This window comes from Ctenocephalides felis, unplaced genomic scaffold (assembly GCF_003426905.1).
Source record: "Ctenocephalides felis isolate EL2017-DRISC unplaced genomic scaffold, ASM342690v1 CF-g0.4_SCAFFOLD_01886, whole genome shotgun sequence".
In the NCBI taxonomy this organism is placed as follows: Eukaryota; Metazoa; Arthropoda; class Insecta; order Siphonaptera; family Pulicidae; genus Ctenocephalides; species Ctenocephalides felis.
Window position 1 is genome coordinate 17430761 of NW_020538040.1, and position 12349 is coordinate 17443109.

The following is a 12349-nucleotide window of genomic DNA, read 5'->3' on the forward strand; positions in this document are numbered from 1 at the left end:
TTTAACAGTTGGCCATTAGAAGGAAACCCAGTAGTTATTTTTGGAGTTGTGATATACTTTTAACACAATTAGTATTTTTTAAAGATTTCATTGAGTCGAGTATTTGCACACATCGGAAAATTTCCGCAACTTACTTTAAGGTAAATTGTCCATTACATCAATGTATGCTGAAAATTAATGCATTAGCCAATATGTCTTAAGGACCGTTCAAGTATTATGTAAGCACTATAGGGGGGCGAGGGGGTTATTGATTTGCTTATTTATGTGATATTTTGGTGACAGCTTTGCTTACTTTTGCTGACAAAGAGGGAGGGGGGGGGTTAATAATTGTACTAAATCTGCGTAATACTTGAACGATCCCTTACTGACAACGAGATACAGTTTATATAAGTATATTTTTAAATGTAAAAAATAATTTGTTACTACATACTACACAAAACAAAGCACTACGAATAGCACCAGACAAATTATAAGCAATTTTTAGGAATTTTTGGACCACCGCTCTCTTTGGTGATACCTCGTAATATTCAAAATACCCTACCCCCCTCCCACAATACAACACCACGTTCATTTTATTACCTAGAATAAATCGTGTTTTTATAAGTTTAGAATTTTTTTAAATTGTGGTAAAAAATGATCTCACTAGATTCTCCTTGCCCCACGTGATATTTTCTAATTAATTTTTATCAACCCTTTCCCCCCTTCTCAATTAAGGCTCACGTGGTTAATGGTTGCCCCAATTGCGATATATTGAAATACCTTAACTTATATGAACTATTAGATTTTTTTGTCCTGAGCAATCAAGATACATCATGTAAGATCTTATGGTTTATGTTATTATGATCTTAGAGAACAAAGAATTATTGGAAGAAATTGTGAAAAATTGTTTAGATATCACTCCTTGGTGAAAACCCCTATGGCTTTATTTGTTGGATAAATATGGAATCCTACATAGTAAGCAGTTTAGCGACTTCTCTCCTCCGGGTATCGTTTCTTAGTATGATGGTGAACTACCAGTATTTTATTAGCAGACGCTATCGCTCGTATATGAAGACGTGAAATTATTTAACACGGAGATCGTACCTCATCGTCTGATTTATTGTTTTTCGACTTAGACCTTTGTTCTCTTCTCCGAGTAACACGGTGACTAAGAAAATTAAATTAAACTAAAATATTATTTACATATCTAATACTAGGAGTGAAATCGGAGAAGGGTAGTAGTGATGGAGATTTAAGGGCGAGGCTGCAACTAGAGAAGTCTGGCGTAAAAGACTAATGTTTTGGTAATTTTTTTTTTGCAATATAAATACATAAGTAAAATTTAAAAAACTGATACTGTACAAATGATATTTTTCTGAATCTTCTGTTGTAATACCTATATATGAGAATTACCTTCAGATATATGGAAAAATGATCGACTTAATAAAAATTTAAGTTTAGATTATAAAATCAGAAGTAATAGTAATTTATAGATAAATTCAAGTTGCTGCATTAATTTTTTCATGAATTTGTATTTAAAATTTCATCAGAAAGGTCAATACAATTTTTTCATCAATTAATAACGTATAAACGGTCTTGCCGATTTAGCCCGAACAATAATTTTGTAATCTTTTTAAATGTTTAAAATAATGTCAATATTTTTAAAATAGATTCAACATATATGAAGTAATTACAATATTTTCAAAATAGATCTAAACGCAAAATGCCCATGTAAGAGCTATAAATTTCACAGTAAAATTTTCGATAATTATAAAAAACTTTAAGATCGAAAAAAACATTCAGAAAATGTATCACAAGAAAGTCGAAATTATAAGTGATTGTTAGTGAGACTGGTTATAATTGGTAAAAATTGGACAGATTATAATTGGTAAAAAAATGATATAGATTCCAGTAATTGCTTACAATTTAAAAAATCTAGTTTTTTAAATAGAAGTTACAAATTAAAATATCTAATTGTAAATACGAGAGAATCTATCTAACGCATGTGTGTATTGTGTTTAGTTTAGTTTGTTGTCCAGGTGTGTGTATTGTGTTTTACGATTTCTCATCTTGCTTTATGACAACTCTGACCACAGATGAAGATCATTGGCTTCTGCTCATATCCTTCTGTTGTTCTTCTGGGCTTACATTATTCCGGTTTCTGATATATCACTGATGTGATCGCCACCAGAGATTCTTTAGGAAACATACGGTTTTCTTATGAAATATGGGGATTTGTCTACAATTTAATGCCATATATCACAAAAAACTTGTACCTAAACTTTAGTTTTTTTTTATATTTGGCTATTAATTTTAATTATAAATCAATATTTTTAGTTCATTATCTAGATCAGATCAGGTTTTCCCAAACATTTTAACCTTCCAAAATTATCAAAGCTTAGTAGAAATTTGCTACTCTCATTTTCAAATTGTTTTCCTTGAATATCAAACTAAAATGTTGTTTAATAAATTGTCTAGTTCAGATCAGTATTTTTGAACCTCTTCAAACTTCCAGAATAATCAATCAATTATCGAAGATTTGTAGGAATTTTCTATTCTCATTTTCAAATTGTTTCCTTTAAATATCAAATTTAAAAATAACTATTTTGCAAGCAGTAAACATTGTATAAGCATATATTATTTAATATTTAATTAGGTAACTTCCATTAATTTGCAATGTTTTTATGTAATATTTACAAGAAACTTAAATTAGTATAGATCTTATTTTAATAGATCAATATTCAAAAAGATTAAAAAAATAATTCGCGTTTACGTAAATGTTACAATGTTACACTAAATATCCATTTTTAAAACTGCTGACAACAGTCAGTAGAAAGTATAGTACAACATTATTTTATTAATATTAGACGAAATTTATTAATAATGAACCGATTTTAATAGTATTCGAACAGTTGCAATATTATTGCACGTAATTCAGTGCATCTTTAAAAAATTGTAGTACTGCAATTAATTTAACAATATTGGACCCATATTTATGATTTCGGAACAATTTCAATGATGTTGGACTAATTTTTAAAATACTGGTATAGTTTAGTGCATCTATTTATAAATTATAAAATATAGTAAAGCACTTATTTGAATAATATTGGACACATATTTATAATATAGGGCCAATTTTATAAATACAGTACTACTTTATTAATAATTTTCTAATTTCTAATTTATTTATGTTATTTTTAAAATTTTGAAGTTCATCTAAAAATCTAAATTATTGTTATTTCTAAATTATTGTGATTTCTAAAGTATTGTCATTTCAAAAACATTGTCATATCTAAAGTATTGGTATTTCTAAAGTATTGTCATTTCTAAAGTATTCTAATTTCTAAAGCATTGTCATATCTAAAGCATTGTGATATCTAAAGTGTAATTACTGTTCTGATTGCTATATAATAATAAATGAATAAAAAAAAAAATCTAAAGTATTGGTATTTATAAAGTATTCTAATTTCTAAAGTATTCTAATTTCTAAAGTATTCTAATTTCTAAAGTATTGTCATATCTAAAGCATTGTCATTTCTCAAGTATTCTAATTTCGAAGGTTTTGTCAATTCCAAGTTATTCCAATTTCAAAAGTATAGTCAATTCCATTGTATTTTCTTAATTTTGTAGTATATTTGTGACATGTGATGTATCATATTCATTTTAAAAGTATTGGATCTGTTTCGAAAGGATCATATTTATGATATCCATATCAAAAACATATCTACTTTAAGAATATAGTATCTATTTTACAAAAACAAATTGAATTGTATATTGTTTTTAATTGTATTTGTATATCAGTAGTGGTAATAAATTTAGATCATTTTGCACCCAAAGATGATTAGTATAATGAATTTATTGATTTTCAAACGTAACTAATAAAAAAAATTATCACTTTCTGCACCCACGTTATTACCATCATTGCACAATACTAGATGTCTTAAGATTAAATGTAAACATTCTAACTTCCAATGATAAAAATTAAGATCTCATCGACTTATTAGCTACAAATACACACAAAGAAAATTTATGTGAATTCAATAACTGTGTTGATTTGTAAAGGTAAGTAGAAAATGCAATTTACCAACAATTGCATAACATACTCTGATGATTGGCATCCAATACTATCTAATAATATGTAAATTGGCAAAAATTATGCTGTCATTCCGTACCATTTACAAAGTAGTGAATCCTGAGAATTCCGTGATAGCGAAAGATGATTTTTCATCTTTTCACTCAATCATAAATCGTGCTCAAATGCCAAGAAGATATTAAATATCAAACGAACGAAAATAATGTAAGGTCTACATCGTAAAGCTACTGCCTGTCACAAACTGGTTTTTAGCATTGTAATTTTTAATTGCGCCTTGTTAAGATTACGTTATACGCTTGCAATGCAAGTAAGAGATTACATTCTTATTAATACCGAGAATAGAGTCACTCGGCTACATGATCTTTTATTACAGAAATTATCGCGGGAAATGCACTCTTCGCGATTTTGATATTTTAATTGCTTCATTTGCACACATTCAGACCACACCGGGGGATAAATTAATAATAATAACAATAATTCGTATACGTAAGTGTGATGGGACAACTTTTCTTTCACTTTGGCTCTATATGTTCACTGAAGTCCACTAAGAAAATATGATCTAATGATATAGTTCTAAATGTAATTCCTTAAATGATACTGAATAGTTTTAGATGAAAATCTACCGAGCCGTTTTCTTGTAATTAACTGTTGAAAAAAAAATTAAGCCGATTTTTATGGAACTTTTTTTGGCGATTAATATCATGGTCTTATAGAACTTACTGAAATATTACGACCTTACGACAAGTAATTTAATTTCAAAAATTCATCAACATTTGAGAAAATGTAACTCTAAGTATGTAAAAAGTTTGGTGGCATATAAACAATTTCCCTTTCGAGTTTGTGGTAGGATAGTAAACATTTAGGGTGGTATGTTCTTTTCACTAACGCATTATAAAACCAGTGGTGAATGGCATATTGTCTTAAGGCATGTTGCTAGAACTCCTCGTACCGTAATGAAATATTCGAGGATAAACTGGAATGCAAAGTTAATATTTATTTAAAATATATAAGTGAGCTTTCACGTATTAGTTAAAAATAAAATTAGAAGTCGAATAATTTTCAATATTCAAAAAGAATTATGATTTTTTTTTTAATTTTGAAAAAATGTCTTCCCCAAAAACTGATCGTTTCTTTCTTTACAATATGAACATAAGCAAAATGATTTTAGAATTATCAGAATCAAATGATTTGTTTTCTCAAAACATGCCAATTTTTGCATTTTTAGCTCCTTATCTCCAAAACGTCTAAACTTGTCTTTGCCAAAAACTTATCAGCACGTCTCACTATCAATAGAAATCGATTGCTTTTTAAATAATTCAAATCGGTTGGTCATATAAATATACATAAACATACGCATTTTTTTTAAGGCATGCCACAATATTCAGAAACCACTGAAACGTGAAGATATGCAAAAATTTTCATTTTTATTTTAGGACGATTATACGTAATAACTAACCCAAATGTGAAGTTAAAAATAAAGTTAAGTTGATTGATCCAAAACAATATTGTTAGGGGTGGACATCTATCAACCCTTTCAATTCGGATGCGGCCGCTCTGGCAGAAAAATGCATATAAATTCCGGAATTCGCAAGTGGAAAGGGTTAATAATAATGAGGCCTTTAAGATCCGTTAAAAAATGTAAGCTCTACTATAAGCTCAAGAAAATCTGAATCGAAACTCAGAGAAAATCTATCACAAAACCGATAATAATTGATCACTTACCACGCAAAATTAAAAATAATTAAATTAACGAATTGACTATTTCAAAATGGAGGTCATTAGAAGGAAAGTGAATATTTATGGTTATATTATTTTGAAATTCTGCATTATAATCAATTAAAATAAAAAACCATAAGAAACAACAATGATATTGATGAATGTTAACATAACGAAATAAAATTGGTGCAATATTGGTCCACCAATATTAGGAGGACCTCACAAAAATAAATATTGTGCCACATGGATATCAATATAGAAATTCGTGTATACTGAAGAAGGGTAAGAAAAAAATCGATTTGATCATTCAATAATTTGTTTCGTATAAGATATTAGGGTAGGAAGTATTTGTTATATTGAGTCGGTTTTCTCGTGTTAGTCATGCAGATAAATTATTCTTATTTCTGTTACTATCACTTTTTATTGTATATCTATGTTTTTATATGTTTGATTTGCTTATCTTATAAAATAGGCTTCTCTTTTGGTTTTAGTAATTCTTATATTGTTGATAGATTTTCTGGGTTACATAGTTGCTAAGCGTCAATATATATATATATATATATATATATATATATATATATATATATAATATCTCTATCCTGTTAATCTAATTCAAGAATTTCACAATTAGTTGAATTTCATCCAGTGCTTTGGTCATGTAAGTTTGTTTTGGAGAATCAATTAAGGCCGATACTGATAGCACAACATCCATAAAACTGTATTGCCTTCGAGCTATTACAAACCCCTTGGACATAAACGCACATGTACAATGTTCGAATATATATATATATATATATATATATATATATATATATATATATATATATATTGTCCAGCCGTCCTGATAACACAAACGATCTAACGGTGCTGAGGGAACTACAGAATGACCACCAATACCTTCCCTAAAGCAGAAATCTAAAGTGCAGTCCATATGGGTAAAGTTAGTCAAAATATTGTCAGAACATTAATTATAATCAAAAATTTATATAATGTAAAATAATCTCCAAGATTTGTAAAATTTGGAACTCGAAATTAAAATACTCAAAGTTATGGAGGTTAATGAGCGTTCACTATTTTTTTAAATTTAATTGACTGAAACACGTGAATTACTTTTAATTCTATTTCTTAAGAATTAGTTGCTTTAACTATAAATATTTAACAATATCCAATAAATCATAAGAAATAATCCAATTCACTACAAAGAAGAATAGTGTCAGAGATTTCAAACATTAATTATAATCAATTTCCAATTGCCATTTCACACCGCAATGCTCAAAATGGGCTATTTTCAATTGGAAACATATTTTTAACTTCCCGTAGGGTAAGTTATAGTAATCGCAAAAAAATCGAAAATGAAAATTTTTATATATCTTTATGTTTCAGAGCTTTCTGAACATTGATGTATGTGTGTGTGTGTGTGTGTGTGTATGTATGTATGTATGTATGTATGTATGTATGTATGTATGTATGTATGTATGTATGTATGTATGTATGTATGTATGTACGTGTGTGTATGTATGTGCGGATACAAATTTTCGTCGACGATTTCGGGAACACGAATCAACCGATTTGAATAATTCAAAAACATTCGATTCGTATTAATAAGGAGACGTGCTGATTAGTTTTGGCGAAGGCAGGTCTAGCCGTTCCGGAGATACGGGGCAAAAAGTGCCGAAAACGGTAACTCAGTTTTTAAGAGAACGGAGCGTCCGATTTCAATAATTCAAAAAACATTTTACTTGTATTGACAATATAAAGAATTGATCAAATTTTCATAAAGGCAGGTCTAGCGGTTTCGGAGATCTAACGAAAAAAGTAAAAAAAAATGCCATTTGGCGGTAAAAAATGATCATTAGACATATGCACATCAAATTTTCAGATATTTTATAGAGATTTTAACAATAAGTATAAAATTTGTTTATTTTCCTATTGGTTCCGTATCAATGTTTACCCGTTAGACAGCGACGCCACGCTTACGCGCTTTATATTTTGTCTCTATGCAGTTAAAGCAGTACAATTGCTTTGAAAAACAAGTTCAGATCTGACAAAATATGTCAAAATAAAGAAAACATTTTTTTTTTTAAAAAAAAAAAAAAAAATTTTTTAAAAAAAATTAAAAAAAATTTTTTTTTAAAAAAATGTAATTTTTTGTCCAATTTATAGTTTCTCAAAAATCTTATTTATTCGAAGTAAATTTTTTTCAAAAATGTTAATAGTTTTTTAAAAAAATAATACTTTTTGGTACGGGAAGTTCCAGCAATTTGCCTTAAGGCACGATGCCCTAATTGCCTTAAGACAGAATTTCACTTACAGCTAGTTGTGCTTGTATTTTCACTTTACTATTTTGTGCTTGATCATCGCTGCTGCACAATGCCAGTGTTCAGACGTATTTTCGTTTTATTATATTGGCCATGAAGGTGACAACCTTTAGGGCATTAATCTTTATACGGAATGGTTGCTACATAGAGACATCCAGATATGTTTTACTACTGACTTTTAAATTAAAGTCATTTATTTTGTAGCTGAATTGTTAAATCATTTTAATTTAAGAATATACATTTCCAATGTTATATTACTAATTCTGATGATGTACATAAACTATCACTAGCAATTTTAACCTAAATTATGTGTAACAATAATTTTACGTAAAACAACTTTTTGTAATGAGCTGATAAAATCAAGACGATTTTTTTACATTTTCAAACAAAAATTGCAAAACTATATTATTATCCTGAAAAAAGAGTAGACGTGATCTAAAACAACACTACTATTATTTCTCAGATGCTATGTTCAATGGGTTTGGGGTCTCTTTTAATTTTTTAATATTTTCAAATATTAAAATAAATGTTTCATAAAAGTGTAGAGAATTATACAAAATCAGTGGGAACAACAAAATATGTCTTGCCTTTTTACTAGCCAAGAAAATGCTAAGTAGATATGCAGTAGAAGCTGAAGGAATAGTAAAAAAAAATGTATTGACTCGTTCAACTCATCACTTTTTGATCCCATTTCGTATATTTATTTTTTAACCAATTCACATTAACAATGATCTACATTTTTTAAATTTTCCTTCATCCGATGATCGACATTTTTAAATTATCCTCTACCCAGTTTGATTCCATGTAGTTAGTGCGGGCAGACCCTTCCTAACACCGGCTACTTAATACCGTTTTCCCTTACAGGATAGTTTGGCTATGAAACAACCCCCAAGAATAGATTGAATCCACCCCCAATCAACGGAAATTCGTGTCAGAATATTGCTTGACCTAATACAATACAACCGAGTCCGAATTGAAGCCGAAGATTTGAGATAGACTGGAGAAACGCTTTGGTCTGTGGTACCATAATAAAATAAAATTAAAATCGTAATGCAATTAAAGGAATTAAAACTGGATATTATAAAATAATTTAGTAAATAATTAATTAGTAATATAATTTATTTATTTTGAAATAGAAACTTAAGAGTAGTTGAAGAGCAAAGTGAATTTTGTAAGGCTCTATGAAAAGAATACTGGTATTTCTCTGATCACAATAAGAATCCATTTGCTTGAATTAATAGTGGGAATTACAGAACTATTTACTGCTTTATTATTTCATACCACAACTCTATTGAGGGTATGTATGGAATATTATTATTTAATCTGAATGAAAAATTTGGGGAAATAAATAAGATTTTAGAAGAGATACAGCACAGTAATAAAACAAGTACTAATCTTATTACTTGAAGTATAGGCAAATATTAGACAATCATTAATGATATTTGTATGTTATACAATAATTTTTATTATTAATAATATATAATTAAAATAATTTATTAATATAAATCGAAAACTATAAAAAAAATTTAATTTTACAAGGAATGAAAAACAGCAAGGGAGAAAATGTTTCTAGACTTGTCATACCATGGTGATGATCCAATTATTTGAATTAAAATCAAATTATCAAATTATTATTATTATTATTTTGATAATAGTAACTACGTTTCATATTATACATACGAAATTTTTATCTATATTTAACAAATACTATAATCATTTAATATAGGATTCGAAACTACACAAAAAAATTAAATTTTATTAGGAATAAGAAGAATGTAAAATGCAAAAATGCTACTTCTCTGATTTAAATAAGAATATTGGCATTAAAAAATAATTTAGTGCTTTAGTATTTTGTACACAACTATTGAAGATATATTGAATAAATTAAATAATCTGAATTTAAAACTGAAAAACTGGATTTCAGAAGAAATGCAAGATAAAAAATAATACTGCTACAGTAATGTTAAGGGTTAAATTATTGAATTATATGTTGCTAGATGAGCATATAATTATATACTTCATTATTATAGTGACAATATTATTGGTGATATATATTAAATATAATTATTTATTATATTAAATATATTATTCAATCTAGATTGAGAACCAGAAAAAAATGTTAGAGGGATAACAAGCAAGGCACAAAATATGGATACTCCTCTCTTGATATAATAGTGGTCCAATTATATCAAGCAAAAGAGAATATTGCAAACAAATTAACTTCATTATTAATTTATGTATACATCATTATTGTTGAAAAGATTTATTAAATCTGGATTGAAAACTATAAAAAACTGGATTTAAAAAAAAATCCAGGAATGCAATAAAAAAATGCTGATATCATTTTTACTAAAATCCTGTTGCCGAAGAGAAGCTTTATATAATTCGCCAGATAATCTTGCAAATTTTGTATTTTTTAGACTTCTTAAGAAGTTCTGAATGATATGAGATCAAATTTGGAGGAAATAAGAATGTATATAGGTTTTTGGTCTGATTTTATGTGTAGAACGCCTAATTGCACAGTTAATACAGTACTTTTTGACAGTTACTACCACCAACTCATATAAACGTAGACCCGCAATATACTATTACTTTAAACACTCCTATTTTATCCGAACATTAGTCTCTAAATACATATCGAGTAATATAAATCATAATTCATAACCAAGTACTAAGGGCATCAGGTTTCCCAAACCAACTCGTCAATGATCTGCAGATAGCAAATACAATTAAAAAAATTATAAAAAAAAATACTTCAGCTTCAACTAGTTCATGAATAATTGAGATGTAATTAATTCAATGTTTTTCGTTTTATCAAATCATAACTCTTAATAAAATCTAAAATGTCTACGTATACCAACCGCTAAAATTACTATATGTCCTTTTATACAGAATGTAACTTCCATTTTTCTTTCATTATTGAACTCCCAAAAGCAAACTTTGTAATCGACAGAAAATCCGTCTTGCTAGTTTTATGTTTCGTCAACATTTGATACCAAAATTGGTAAGATTGTTAGATTGTAAGAGTGTTAATGTGTGTGAGACAATTTTATTCAAAAACTGCTGCACTGATAAAAATTCAAAAACAATTTTCTGACACTCGGTACAAACTGATGTTGATTAGATTCTTTAATATTCACTACCAAAATGCAGAGAAGTATTACAATATAGAAACAAATCAAACAACCACAATAGTTCATTACCATAGTACATCAAACTGTATCAAAAACATGATAAATCCGTCAGTCTTCCCTAATCTCTTCAAACATATCCCAAATCACACTATCTCTCCAAAAATTATCCAAATATTGTCTAATGGTATAGAGGCGTAATATAAAAAATAGATTAAAATTATTACATCAAGACTACAGATAATTTAAAACTATACCATCATGTGTACATAGAATAATGTTGTATTTTATGTAAACCATTTAGTTTCAAAATAAATATAAACCGTCGTCGGAGCAGTGGAGCGGGTTATCTAGACTTCGTCTTATATTTTAATGACAGCGCTTAAAAAATCATAGTCATAAATCCGTGTTGTTTAAACAAATGATTTTCATTGCCTTTTCGTAAGCATACAGTGTAATAATTTTATTCAGAGGTCAATAACTCTTAACAGGTTGAGAGGTTTAAGATTTTAGAGCCACAGGATCACAAATGTAAAAACTTTGCTATAATAGACTAATGGTATTGATACGAATATATTAGAGCATTCAGAAAGTATGTTTACCATTTTTATATCGAATTTTAAAATAAAGATGCACATTTTATTTATTTTCAACTTCCTGAAGGGACAGTTATAGTAATCGCAAAAAAATCGGAAATGAAAATTTTTATATATCTTTACGTTTAACCTTACCTTAGAAAAAATGGATGTATGTGTGTGTGTGTGTGCGGATACAAATTTTTGTCGACGATTTCGGGAACACGGATCAACCGATTTGAATAATTCGAAAAACATTCGATTCGTATGGATAAGGAGACATGCTGATTAGTTTTTGGCAAAGACAGGTCTAACCGTTCCGAAGATACGGAGCAAAAAACGCCAAAAACGATAACTCAGTTTTTAAGACAACGAAGCGTCCGCTTTTAATAATTCAGAAAACGTTTTACTTGTATTGACAAAACAAAAAACTGATTAAGTTTTCGGGAAGGCAGGTCCAGAGGTTATGGACTCTCAATAAAAATGAGTTAAAAAAATGACATTTGGCGGTCAAAAATGTTTCGTACCAAGATTTTT